The sequence below is a fragment of the Mus caroli genome, unplaced genomic scaffold (assembly GCF_978045245.1).
Source record: "Mus caroli unplaced genomic scaffold, Mus_caroli_1 scaffold_19, whole genome shotgun sequence".
Classification (NCBI taxonomy): Eukaryota; Metazoa; Chordata; class Mammalia; order Rodentia; family Muridae; genus Mus; species Mus caroli.
The window spans coordinates 22,179,729-22,194,544 of record NW_028227274.1 but is presented as its reverse complement, the minus strand read 5'-3'; the positions used below and the strand labels follow the sequence as shown (position 1 = coordinate 22,194,544).

Below are 14,816 nucleotides of genomic sequence, written 5' to 3'. Positions count from 1 at the left end.
GGAGGATTTTCCAGGAAGAGTAGAGAGCCTAGGATAAGAACAGGTAAAAGGCTGTAAGGCTGCTGACAAATCCTAATGGATTAAAATACCTGCCTTACAAGCATGTGAACCCATGTTTGGTTCACAGAACGCATGAAGGGCATTCTTCTAACCCTAGTATTGGGTTAGGAGGAGACTGGTGGATTGGGGGGCAGGGGTGCTTTCTGACCAGCTAGCTTAGTCTACTTAGTGAACTTTATCCCAAAGACACTCTTCTCTCTCCCCCTCCCCTCCCCTCCCTGCCCCTCCCCTTTCTCTCTCTCTCTCTCTCTCTCTCTCTCTCTCTCTCTCTCTCTCTCTCTCTCACATACACACACAATCTGGCCCTTCAGGAATCATTCAGCTTGCTTTCAGGTTCTCTGCCCCTCAGCTCCTTCTCAGTGGCTTCACCATTAGCTCACATGGTTGTGAGAGGTGAGTGGGCACCTGAAAGACAGTTTGTAACCACAGCCCCTAGTAGAATTAGACAGGCATAGGGATCCGTGTTCAACGTCCCAATGCAGCCCCCACATCACTGTGAATGGGGCCAGCTGACCTCTGGTTGAATCATTTCAGGAATGGAAGCAGGTGGGTGAGAAAAAGAAACTTCAAACACATTTGCAAGAGATGAAATTCTCACCAGCCAAATCACCCATGGCCAGCATTTTCCGTTACTTCCAAGCACAAAAGGGTCATGGGAGTAGAAAAGCAGGCATGTGCTACCTAGGTGTGGGGCTCTCTTCCCTGTAAACCATCTTGTTGGTGGTATCTCAGACACAGAACTGGGAGGATGGACAGGGCACACAATTCCAGTCCAGGAGTGTGAGCTGCAGAGAAGGTACCCTTTGCTGCTCCCAGAGGGGTGGGGAACTTACTTTCCATTTTCCCCTTCTTCTATGGACCAGAGCCACGAGCATGGAAAATTCCCCTGGCAATCTTTGTGGTTGAAGGCATGGCCCAGGTGTCACCACACCCCCTAGGGTGCCGTTGCTCTTTCCTGTGTCTACACATGGCCCCAGGAAGAGACATGAATACCTGTCATTTTACCACACTTAAGAGGCTGCCTCAAACACTAACTGCAGATAAAGCTACCATTAGGCCAAATTCAGGCACCCACACTGTTGCTTCGCTTTGCAAGAAAGCTGAGATCTGTTTTGCTTCTCTTAGTCCGAAAATTACAACAAACTTCAGCCTCATGGTCTCATCAAGATCTAAGATGACTAGGTATTTAGCCTCCTTGCACTAGCTGATAGATGTTTCTAGAGGATATTTAAGCACAGTCAGCCATAAATCACCTCCCATTTGTGTGAGTTAAAATAAACTCTAAGGGTGACTCTTGGCCATTCTAACATGTGGCAAGAGAGGGTCATAGGAGGGACAAGCATATCCCACCTCCGAATCCTGAAAAGACTCTAACAGTTTAGCTTCCGTGTGCTTTAGGATACAGGTTTTAGGAACTAGATGCATGGACAGCCAAATAAATGCTAAAGAAAATCAGCAACAAAAGCTGGAGCTGGGGCAATGAGAGGCAGGGATAGATGGCTTCCTGGCAAGAGCCCCTGTGGCTATGGGCAGACCACAACCAGGACGGTGACAGGGCACTTGCATTATTCTCCCTTTAGTTTTCCCACACTTGAATGTGTAGTAGAAAGCCTCAGTGGGTCTATCAAGTATAGACTTGGGTTTAGTAGACTTCAGAGGGGTTGGCTTATCTATTGGTCTTACAGGTGGTAGCCCCAGGACTAGTGGGTGGTCTAAGGACAATAGTCAGAGAACCACTGGCTGATGAACCTCTGCCATGTTTGGAAGAGACCTACTATGCAGTGAGAGGTAGAAGTCTATATCAAGGGTGGCTCTCACAAGTGCCTTGAATCCTGCCTTCTTTGCTCCAAAGAGCTCATCACCCATCATCAGAGACAAGTAAACTCTGCCTCAAAGACGACACACATGGAATGTAAGTTGGTCAGCCAGAAAGACTGGGAAGTTATCACCCTACTCATCTCCAAGAGTTTTGACTCTAGGTGTCAGGAAATCTGCTGCTCTGTTGGTGATATATTTTAACACTATTCATCCTGACCTTTTCAGGAGGGAGTAAAACCCAGCCAACAGGATTGGTCTCTTATGATGCACAGTGCACTTAAAATACAGATCAACCTACAGTATACACAAGTGATGGCTGTCTAGAAAGAATAGTCAGCAGACATCTTCCCATTCCTGCCAGCTTCCTTAGATTAGACAGGAGCAGCTGGCTGGCTCTGATGGTACCTGTGAGTTTTGTGGTTCACCCTGTCTTCCAAACTCCACCTACCTCTTCATGAGCCACAATGGTTTGCTGACATCCTGAATTCAGGACACACTGTCTGCCCTGGGTCATTTGCAGATCCTACTAGAATCTTCAATGACTTGCCTCCCAACACAGGAGCTCCAATATGAATCTTCCCATGCCACCACACTAAGACATACCTCTACCAACATGAAGGGTGGTAGAGGACCTGTATTTCATGGGAAGAGAGACTCCATCTCTCTTCCTGTGTCTGAGCCCACGCATCTGTTTCTAGGACATGAGTGGGTCTAATTAGCTCAGAGAGGAATCCATGGTGGCCTTTGGCTACCATTTTTACCTCAGATGAATCATGCATTGGCAACTGGACAGACATTCTACAGTGTTCTAGGAATCTCAAATGCTGACTTTGGAACAGAATCAACTCCATTCAAGCCAACAGACATATATTAAATGCTCTAAGATGAAAAAGATAAAAAAGAAAACCTTGCTCCCTGAGTTTACAAATGAGTATGAACAGCCTTGCAGAGCACACCGCATGCCATAGTCCTAGGGTTTAGTGACCACAGAAGGACAATAGAGTCTGAATCAGATGTCAGGGTGGAATCCATGGCCAGCTTCTCCTCACTCTCTTCTGTATCCCTGGTCTCATCTGTCAAGGAATCCACATCCAGCCCTTTCTTGCCACTGGATGCTCCACACCTCTGCTCTATCATCTCTCCATTGAAGTGTTCTCCTCCCAGGTCACTCAGCTTCCTCGGGTTCTTACTGACTACCTCCCCCTCTAACAGCCCTTTTGCAAATTTCAGATGCTTTCTCCTTAGAAGCACTTGCTCGCTTGCTCTGCTCATAGTGGTCACCATTCTTCTACACATAGTTTTCTCATTTATTTATTTATTTATTTATTTATTTTCAAGACAGGGTTTCTCTGTATAGCCACTCAGAAATCCACCTGCCTCTGCCTCCCAAGTGCTGGGATTAAAGGCGTGCACCACCACACCCGGCTAGTTTTCTCATTTATTTACCTTTACCACCCATACACACACACACACACACACACACACACACACACACACATCAGTGGGGCTTTTGTCTACTCAGTGCACAGCTATGTCCCCAGGGCAGTAACCAGTGTCTGACATGTAATAGGTATGAATTAACTGGTGAAGTGGAGAGAAGAATTGCCCCCACCCCTTCCCTTATCTTATGAATGGGGTTTTAAGTCTGCCTCCCTCCCCTTCTTTTTATAATTTCTGGGGACTGGAAGTAATTTCCAGGATCTTTAAGACAGATCAAGTGTCTGATACCTCTACCTGATTGATTACATAAAACTTCAACCCAGATTCTAACATAGAAACTATTTTCTTGTACCACTGTTAGGAATTAAGGGAAGGCTAACAGATTCATTCTCACCTTCAACTAAATTAACTCATCTTAGTTAATTTAGTTAACTTTGTTAACCTAGTTAATTTAGAGAGCTTCTGATTCCATAATGGAGGTAATGTAGGACTTGTTCCAGTGGATAGGTGACAAATATCCTTTAAGATATCAGTCATTACATAAAATACCTTTGTCTTTGTTACTTTGTATAAAAATTGTGTTTAACCTATTTCCAACATGAACATTGACATTTAACTAGCTGAAGAAGTGAGCATCAAACCTTCACCACCTGTACACTGCATTAATTTTGCCCTTCAAATGAGCCAGGGCTAGAAATGGTAGCTTGGCATCTGTCCGTGGTACCAATGGAACCCCACCCCAGTCCCCATCCTATCCCCATTTTCAGGCCCTTGTGAAAAGCCCTGTGTCAAATCTTATTCTGATTGAGAGGAGGAGTTAAACAAAGAGTGGGGGAAGGAAAGGAGATGGGGTCTTATTAGGAAGAAAGAGAAATGAAGAAAGGCAACAGAACGCCCTGCCTTTTCACACCCATTCCTTCCACCATGAGAACACTTCCCACTCAATCTAGGACTCATGCTGCATTGCTCCCTTTCTTTGCATTGGCTTCTCCCCGATCCTGCTGTCCCAGCGAGTTCTGGTTCTCCTGAAGGCTGGGTCCCAAGGAAGCCTTCCCCAAGGCATAGATTATAGCTGACAGCTGAAATTCCTGAGGCAATTTACTGAGAAAAAGAGGATCAGAGAACCACCGGGGCTTTCTGCTGCTCCCTGTCCAGGTTGCTTTCCTCCTCTGTGAAAGGAAAAATGCTGAGGAAAGTTTAGATGTATTTCCAACATGAGCTAGAACTGCTCTAAAAGCTTTAAAGTGTGTGAGTGTGTGGGTGTGGGGTGCTCTACAAATGCACACAAGAATGTCCTGCACACCCAGCCTGGCCCATAGCCAGCTGAATAGACCAGCTTGAGATTCTATCTAAAGATTATGAACAGTAGATGGGCACAGGGCAGAGAAAGACTGAAAGCCCTACCTGGAGACAAACACAGAAGCAGAAATGGGGACCAGTCTTGTTAAGGTGAGGAACCTTCATTTAGGAACAATTGCTTGTTTCTGCTTTTCTGTGCACAGTGCTCATTATCTGTCACCAATGGAGTCTATCTACCCTCCTGTGCCAGTTTGCCACAAGATAGGAATCAAGAGACAAATACTCTTTGCTGACTATAATTTGTTGAGTTCAGAATATCAGGTCAACAGTTAGCAAAATGACTAAAGCTGTCATTGTATGTTTTCAGAGTCTGCTAAACACTGCAAACCCCCAGAATCAAGCTGGAAATTGCAACTCAGGACCAGCAAGATGGCTGTATTGATCGAGCACTTTCCATGCAAGCATCGGAACCTGAGTTCACTCCCCAGCACCCACAGAAAAGAGCCAGGTATGGGGGCTGCATTCACAGACTTAAAACCTCCCTGCTGGAGAGACAGAAATGCATTGCTGGGGCTTGTCAGCCAACCAACATGGCTGGGTCAGGGAGAGACTGTGTCAAAGAACAAAGCAGGTGTTGCCAGAGAATGACAAAAAAGTTGCCATTTGGCCTTCACACACACAGACCCTCAGGTCATACATACTGGCCTCCACACACATGTACACATATGAATCCCCCCCACACACATAAATATTCTCACACATCTGCATATACACACAAATCAAATTTTAAAACTGCAAATAAATGTAGAAGATCCTTGGATGATCTACAATCCATTCCCTTAGTAATAACATCCTTAAAGCCACACAACAGTAATTCTCAACCTTCCTAATGCTGCAGCCTGTTAATCAGTTTCTCAGTTGGGTTGACTCCCCCAACCATGAAATTATTTTTGTTGCTACTTCATAACTGTAATTTTGCTACTGTTATGAATTATAATATAAATCTGAGTTTTTCAATGGTCTTAGGTGACCACTGTGAAAAGGTCATTACACCTCAAAGGGGTCTCGACCCACAGGTTGAGAGCCACTGCAACAGAGCATTTTAGAGGCAGCACCCCTAGGCAGAGGAACTAAAACTGAGCACCCATTCTTTCTTCCAGACAGACATTTAAGCTGCTCCTCCCTTTCGCTATGGAACCTTTGACAGACACAAAGCAAAGGCACATAAATTCCCCATTACAGAATTGAATCAAATCTTGTCCTAAGTTCTACCATGCCAGTGACCAGCTGCTTAAACACAGTAACTGAGAATCCGTTCTCAGCCCACAGTCAGCATGGGATAGCCTCGGGTACCAGAGAGCAGGGCTAAGCAGGCTGGAGGCAGTCTGCTGAGCCCCAGGGACAAACTGTCTCCCTCCAGGGCCTCTGTGGTACCCTGAGAAGCAGAAAGCACATTTGCTTAAGCCCACTTTACAGAATCAACCTGTTTCTCCTCACTGGCTATGAGGCCTCGTAGTGTGGATGGACGGGATGGTTTCATCAGCTAGCTCTGTCTAGTTCTGGATGACCAGGTTTTAGGAATGGTTTACTTGTTCCTGGCCCAGCCCCCTGCAGCTGCAACTGGGAAAGAGCTGTGTGGGAAGTGAGGCTTGGGAGGAGGAAACCTCAGCTTGGGGAAGCACAGGAGATTGGAGCTCTAGCCCCAGCCTTCTCTGGCAGGAACTTGGAGGAGAAGGCACAATGGGAGGCAGCAGCAGCCCCTCTCTTTATACATATAATAACTTTTTTGAAGTTAAATATAATTACATCATCTCCCTCTTCTCTTTCCCTCTTCCAACCAATCTTGTTGAGCTCTCGCTCTCAAATGTATGGCCTTGTTTTCTTTCATTGTTGTTGCCTCTGTGTGTGCATGTGCGTGTGCGTGTGTGTACATGAGTGCACCTGCTCAGTCTATAAAGAGTCGTCATGGACACAGAATCTCAGGGATGACCATTTGATATTGGATAATTAATTGGAGGTGAGGGGGCGGCAATCCATTTTTACACACTAGCATGTCTGTTCCTGTGATCATAGACATTGCCTCCTGACAGAGAAACCTTCAACAAGTGAAGAACTATAGATAACATGCACACTAAACATAGTACAGTTCTCAGGATTATCTATCTGTAGGGCTTCTGACAATTTAAGGACAGCATTAGATATAGTTCTGAGTGTGAGAATCTATATCTAGAATTGCAATGGTCAAAGGTAAGGTAGAACTACTCAAGTTTGACCCAACTTTAAGTACACATAAACATAGGTGTGAGGATCATGAATTGATATCCATTGAATATATTCCAAAAATGACACACTCCCCAGATGGCTTCTGATGACCACTCCCCAGATGGCTTCTGATGACCACTAGCATGCTACAAATATAAATGCAAACCCATACTTCCCCAGAGTCTCCAAAGCCTGAAAGCTCATGACAGCACCAAAATAAACCGCTATAAATTTCAATATTAGGGAAACCAGTTGGACAAACTGACCCCTGGACAGAAGGCCAGAGTTGCAGTTCAATTCAGAGAGTGGGGTTTATAGTCGTGAGGTATAAATGGCTAAGCCATTCGATGTCCTTAAACAAAACTATTGTAAAAAAATTGAATTCCAATACAGGGTTTCTAGTTCCCACCCCCTGACCATTCGGTTCCTGAACAAAAGACACACAACCTTTATATTTACAATAAGCCTTAAACAGCACAAGAACTGGGCAGGTATCTACCCTCTATGCTATTAGAATCTACTTTCCTAGCGATAACCCTGAGTTATTACTTACTAAGTTTCATCTGGGCTTCTCTTAACTCCAGTTGGCCAGCCCTCAGGGCCATGCTCCCTTACACTCACCTAACCCCTGGTGGTTTCTTCTTCCTCTGTTCCTCTCTCTTACCCTCATGGTTCATCTCTGACCCTCAAGCCTGGGAACCCTAAACCCCCACCTGCTCAGCTATTGGCTGTCAGCATATTTATTCATCGATCAAAAACAATTTGGGGGCAAGGTCACACAGTACCACTTAGGTCTACATGCAGACTCCAGGTCTTGGAAGCCTGCACTTAGCATTATAATACACAGCAAGACCAAACCTCAACAATTCACCTTTTTAGGCCAATAAAAGAAGCCACCATTGGTTAGGTAGGCCATAAAATGTGGCTCTGAGAGCTTGCCAATTGGAGTTAAGAACAGTCTAGATAAAACACAGTAAGTAATAATTCAGGGTTACCAATAAAAAAGTAGATTCTAATAGCATTGAGGTTAGATATCTGCCCAGCTCTAATGCTAATTAAGGCTTATTGTAAATATAAAGGTTTTATGTGTCTTTTATGTGGGAATGACTGATCATTGGCTGGGTAGAAACTATGGGTCAGGAAAGTCAAGGTAGTATTGAGTGTTCCTGAAAGTGAGACTATTTATGCAGTTCATTCTCACCTCTGAAAAAATAGCCCATGACATTCACAATATCACACAGTGAAGACACATAGAACTGCCACTGGATAGAACACCATAGGAAAAGAGAACCGTGGACAAGGAAGGCCACTAGGGGTGGGAGAGCACAAAAGAATTCAGGTGCTGATTACTAAGCCTGCACTTCCCAACTGAAGGTGATAAAAGTGTCTACTTTGGTCTTGTACATGTATGTAGTTCAGCTATATTTAGTATCCCCACTTTGCATTTCCAGCTTTAGGGAGGCGGAACCAGAAAGCTCAAGTGCTCTTCTAGAGCCAGAATCACTGAGAGTCCTCCTCAACAGTTTGATAGTAGGTTGAGGGCCCTGTTTGGGAGGGCGGGCATCAAGAATGGGAGTCAGGAATAACTGAACAGTACTGAAACTGCAGGGAGCCAGCCTTCAAGTTCACTGCTGCGCCCGGCCACTCCCACTGCCACACCAGCCCCCAGCACGTTTCTAGGGTCACACTGCCACACCAGACCCCCCCACACACACACATTTCTAAGCAGAATGTTTATTTCAGATCATCATTCTTACGAAGTTCTCTCTGATAACTTCTCCTTTCTTTAAAGGACCCTCTTTTTCTTAATTTAAGATAAATTATGCCCACTTCGTTAAGTAAAAAGAAAAACAGACTGAAAATCATAAAGTAGATTTGTGTTTTCACTAAAGTTTGGAAAACTAAGGCAAAAATCCTCACCCATATTGAAACCTTTAATTTTTTTTTAAATGTAAACTGCAGGAAATTTTATAGTTAGCAAAAGTGGGTTACAGAGCAGACATTACTGGATCACTCTTCAACAAAGCTACAACCTAACCCAAGTCTCTCAAAACATCTCAAAATATATGTGTTAAATGGCTTCAGAAAACTACCTGGATATGTATGGGGTTGTGGATATCATTCAATGCATTTATTCTTTAAACACTTTAGTTTTTAAAGTGGGAGGGAGAAAAGGAAGGAGAGAAAGAGGGAGAGAGGATGGGAGAGAGAAGGGGAGGGGAGGAAGGAAAAGAAGAGGAAAGCGAAGAACCAGCAAATTTAAGTAGAAAAAAAAAAAAAGAAAAGAAAAAACAAACAAACAAACAAACAAAAAAAGCCGGGCCTGGTGGCGCACGCCTTCAATCCCAGCACTCGGGAGGCAGAGGCAGGCGGATTTCTGAATTCCAGGCCAGCCTGGTCTACAGAGTGAGTTCCAGGACAGCCAGGGCTATACAGAGAAACCCTGTCTCAAAAAAAGAAAAAAAAGAAAAAAAAATTAAGTAGAAAAGTGAGATCAAAGCCACTTGACTGTCCCAGGACAATCCCTCCATCTCCACTCAGCACGGAGAACTGAGGTGCTTGGTAAACGCTCACAGGGAAATGAGGAACAACAGCAGGACCAAAAGACAGGCAGACAAAGACATCAACACCACCGGAAGCTCTAGCTCCCTTCCAGAACTCTCTGCTCCAGGGGAGTGGCCCCTGACCCTGCACATGGCTCTCTCTTACTAGAGTGAATCTTGGATTCTGCCCCCTGGAGCCTCCCAGAGTCCTCTGTTCTATCAGAATGTGTGTCAGGCCCCAAGAAGTGACCACAATGAACTGAAGCATCTTAGAGGTCCTTCTGGCTCCCTTCCACTGGCTGTCCTCCTAGATGTTCTGGAATGTGTGCTCTCACGTCCTGGGCTGAGACCCAAAGCCTGCCACTGAGTGCTACATCTTGGAATAGCACTTCTGTATAAGCACAAAGACATGAGTTCAAATCCCCAGCACCCATCACACACACACACACACACACACCACCACCACCACCACCACCACCACCACCACCACCACCACCAGGTGCATTTGAAGCACTGTGCCAGGCTGTAAAAAAGCATAAAGATGTCATTTTGCTATCTCTTACTTGAATTGCAAGCATATCAGCCATCTCTCAAGTTACGACTATTCCTACTTTATAATTTGTCACTAACTCTATTTCCTGACTATTCAAGTTCATGAGCCTATGCCCAGCTTTAAGGACCCACATACAGTGGAAGCTCTCCATCCATCAGTCTGCATCCATCCCTAGGGACCATCTAATGTATACCCTACACTTCATTATCCTTCCTCCCATTTACTGGAGTACCAGCCCTCCTCCCCAGCTTACCAAACTTAACCCACCACTTATGACCTGCGTCAAGGTCCAAGCTTAGCCGACACCTTCCACCACAACAGGCTTTTCTCCTCCCCAAAGTCTCACAGCCTGTGAACTCACCTCACCTAGCTCACCATAGAGCCACAACATGCTACAGCAGTCCTGCTGTGGGCCATTCTTTGTGTGCATGTATTCATTCCTATGTATGCAGGTACCTGGGCTCTGGGGAATGGACTCAGAAGCACTTTATGCCCCCAGGATCCTCTGTGTGCAATTCTTTCTCAATGTATGGCAGCTGCTTTTAGGATGAAACCCCCATCACATCCTATCAGAACACTGCATGGTAAAGGAACTGATCAAGGAGACTTCTGGTTTAACCCTACTCCCACCCCCACCCCCACACTGAGCTGACTCCATCACTTGGATCTTCACACTAAGAAACAGATCTTAGAAGGAAAAAAGGTCAAGAGATTGTTTGCCTTTGATGTATAATTCAATTTGCTTCCTGATTCCTAATTTTCCCCACAGTGTGCTTTGAAGTGGCTAATTGACATGAAATGACTGCCTTTGATCCTGAGCTGGGTGACTCACACTGGGTGAGAGTGCACTCGAACATAATGAGCGCCATGCATCCTACAGCCCCTTCCCCGAGACAGGGGGCCCAGAGACAAAGAACTTGGCACATGCAGGTTGCAGGAATGTGGGAAGAGATCCATGTGGGGTGACTGACCCCAGCCTCCCACCTCACCCCCTGTAAGATGGCCTGCCATCAGCAGATTTAGCTAGGACAGGAGAATCGAATCGGGTCTGGTGCAGTACTCCTGGCCTCTGAGGCCAACAGGATTATTGTCGACTGGAGCTGAAGATCACATACCCCCTGCTAGATGTGTGCTCCTTTCTCCCAGGGGTGCGGAAGGTGATGCCTCTCAAGGCCCTCGACAGCCTATGATGCTTTTCACCAGTGGTCCCCAGGGGGACTGATTTGTTACAGTAACCCTAAATGTGTTCTTAGGAGGCCAAGGGAGCCCAGTGCTCTCAAGACCTGGAGGACACTATCCCTGGGTGCAGCTCAGCCCGAGACAGAGTACTAAACTGAGACAGGCCGCAGGACACATAAGCCTGTGTGCGCCTCAGGGCACCAGCAACAGCAAAATCTGGGCTGAGCCTCTGCAGAGGGGTGGGGAGGGCACCAACTACACCCCTTCCCCCTACCCCACCCCTGCAAACAAAGCAAAGAAACAGCCCGTGTAAAAGCCACAAACTGTGGGAGAATTTTTGTTGGTTCTAATGAGGTGTATTTTACATGCCATAACATTTATACTTTAAACTACATAATTATTTAGCTTTGGTATATTCAGAACGCTAGGCAACCTCTGCTTCTAACTGTGAATAGTTTTATCACCCTAACAAAGAAACCCTACACCCATTTCCAGTCTTTCCCCAACCTCTTCTCTCAGGCCCCACTCAACTACTTTTTATCTTATGGATTTGTCTATTCCAGGCAGCTCATCTAAGAATGTGTTTGGTTTCCTTCACTTAATATACTGCTTCTCACGATAGGCCGTGTGTTTTCCGTGGCTTTTAAAGGTTATTGTTCTTCTACATGGATACAGGACAAGTGGGTATCATCCATTCAGCAGCCAGTGGGCATTTAAGGCAGCGTCTACATTTTAGCTCCTGTGATTGATGTGACTATTGATACACAAACCTCCTCGGGGGTGTGTCTTCAGGTCTCTTTCAGTAGGACTGGCGTGAATTTCAAATAACTCTAGTTTGTTGGTTCTTTTTCTCTGACATTTTTTTCCAGCTACCCCTCGTCACACATATTTTTCATTATCTGTGTCTGAGAACATTAAAACTCTAGCATTTCACAAAATAGAAAGGCCCTAGAATGCTCAGGGTCTCCAGCCCAATGAATACTCTGCTGCTAACTAGACTCTGGGAACCTTCAGATAGCCAACCTCTTCAACCCTGGGCTGCTTAACTTCAGTCTCCAAGGAAAACCATTACATTCTCCTCCTCTAAAGAGGCAACCCTGCTGGTAGCGCCATGCCCCACCCAGGAAGGTAACCAAGGCCAAATCTACAAGTCAAAAGGCCTCCTAGTGCTGAGTCCTGGAGACAAGCTCAGGCAGAAGTAGGCCAGCAGGAGGGGTCAAAGCTCACCTGCCAGTGTCCTGTCTGGGGTTGCCCCCCTCCCCTGACCCCCAGTCTGCAGAACTCTCCAGACCAGCAGTGTTCAACTTGTGGGTCATAACCCCTCTGGTAATCACTGTTCAGATATCCTGCATATCAGATATTTATATTATAATTCATAACAGCAGCAAAATTACAGTTGTAACAACAAAATAACTTTATAGTTGGGGGTCACATCAACATGAGGAACTATCTTAAAGGGTCGCAGCATTCGGAAGGTTAAGAAATGCTGCTCCAAATGCTGCTTCTAGACCTTTGCCTGATGAAAGCTTCCTGTAGCCCCACGCATCAGGCTTCACATCTCCTGCTGCAGAGAATCTGGTGCCTGTCCTCAGTTGGCAGCTTGCTTCTTACTCTAACAACTTGCCCTCCAATTGCAAGAACATAGCCCTGACAACCAGGCCAGTCCAACTGTGATCTTCACCTTGTCTCCCTCTGCTGCACATTCCATCACAATTAGCATCGAAAGATGGGGACATGTTCCTGTGAACGGGGTAGAAATGGCAACAAAGCCACAGGTGAGGATTTGTGACTATAGTAAGTCCTGTTTCACAAGACTGCCCCAAACCAAGATGGCTCTTAGGATCTCTAAGTCTTTTGCAAGGTCTTTGTATTCCTCTATGATTGCAGATATTAGAAGAAATTCTCTTTTCTAGGTCCTAGCTTTAACCACTGAGGGTTAGTAGGAAAATGGGCAGAAACCAGAGAACCAAATGCTTATAAAATGTTGATCTCACAGACCGTGTGACCACATCAAAGAAGAAGGGGGGGCTTGAGGAGAGCAACACTGGACTTATGGATTTCTCAGAATGGACTCCAAGGATTACTAATATTCCCAGAATACTACCCAAAGCTGCTTAGGATGCTGATGAGATGAACTAGTGGGGAAAGAACTTCCATGCAGACCAGACAACCTAAGTTTATTATCTAGAAAGCATGTAAATAAAGGTGGAAGGAGAGGAACTAGCTTGACAAAGTGGTCCTCCAACCTCCATATTCACACTGTCTCATGTATGTGCATGTGCACATAACAACAGTAACATTAATAATAAAAATAATAATTTAAAGCTGTGTCTTCTAGCAAATAGCTCTTTTGGGGTGTGTGAGTTGTGGTGTGTGAGTGTGCATGTGTGTATAGGGATGTGTGTATGAGTGATGCGTACGTGTGTGTGGTGCATACATGAATGATGTGTACCATACTCGCTAATGGAAGCCCGAAGGGCTTGTCTAATTGAGACAGTGTCTCTCATTATCTCTCACTGAACTTGTTGCCAGCAAGCTTCTGCAATCTTCCTGTCTCTGATCCCCACAGCAGCTCAGGTACAGATGTATGTGGCCATGTCAGGTGTTTGTGTAAGTACAGAGGATTTGAACTTGGGTCCCCACCCTTGAACAACCATCTTTCACATGGAGCTGTGCCCTTGGCTCTAAGAACTCTCTTTACTAAGCTCTGAGGGGGAATTCTGTAGAACAAAGCTGAGACACAGGGTACCTCAAGCCCCAGGGGATTTGTTTCCTGACCACCATGGGGTGAGTTTTGCTTCACCACACACTCCCTTTCTGCCATGGTTGCCTCAATATGGCCCCTAACAAACAAAGGTGGTTGGTCATAACCCAGAACTTCTGAAACGGTGAACCTAAATCATTTCTATGATAGGTGAGCTGCATTTGGTATTTTGTCATAGTAACAGAAAGCTGAATATACACACAGAAAATGCCTACTTGTATGACTGGAGAGGAGACAGGAGTGAAGAGTGATTGCTACTAAGTTTGAGCTTTCCTGTGAGGTGATGGAATATTCTGGAATTAGAGACCGGCAATGGCTACAAAATCTTGTGAGTATATTAAAAACTAAGAGATTATCTCCTTTAAAAAGATGAGTTCTGTGGCATGTAAGTTTACCTCAAGAAAGCTGGTCTTTAAAGTTCTCACTTAGAGGTGATGGGAAATGGAGAGGTGGTTCAGTGGGTAGTGGTACTTGCCGTGGAATGTGAGGACCACAGCATCCACATAAAAAAGCAAAGTGTGGATGTATGCACCTATAACTCCAGCATTAGGAGTGAGGTAGATACAGGAAGGTCAGTGAGGCTTGCCCGCACCACCCAAGCTGAAAAACAGCAAGATTTAAATTCAATGAGAGACTACCTCAGGGGGATAAGGTGTAGAGCCATAGAGACACCCAACACACTCCTCTGGCAGCTACACACAAATACAAACACAAATAATAATTAGTAATTCGTAGTAATTGTTCATTTACATGCTAAATATATAGTCTTGTAAAGTTCTATATCCTTTTCTCACTCATGAAAGGTGGGCAATGTCATAGCAACATGCCAGCGACTGTTCAAGACTGGCTGAGAGCAATTCCCGAGACCCTGAGCTTCCTCACCAGAGCCTACAAAATC

The 14,816-nt window shown here is 45.3% G+C and overlaps 1 protein-coding gene across 4 annotated transcripts in view; it reads right to left on the bottom strand.

The window, feature by feature from the left end:
- Positions 1-14,816, bottom strand: part of Fhod3 (formin homology 2 domain containing 3) — a 423,897-nt gene that overhangs the window by 253,559 nt on the left and 155,522 nt on the right. The gene's annotated exons all lie outside the window — the stretch shown is intronic.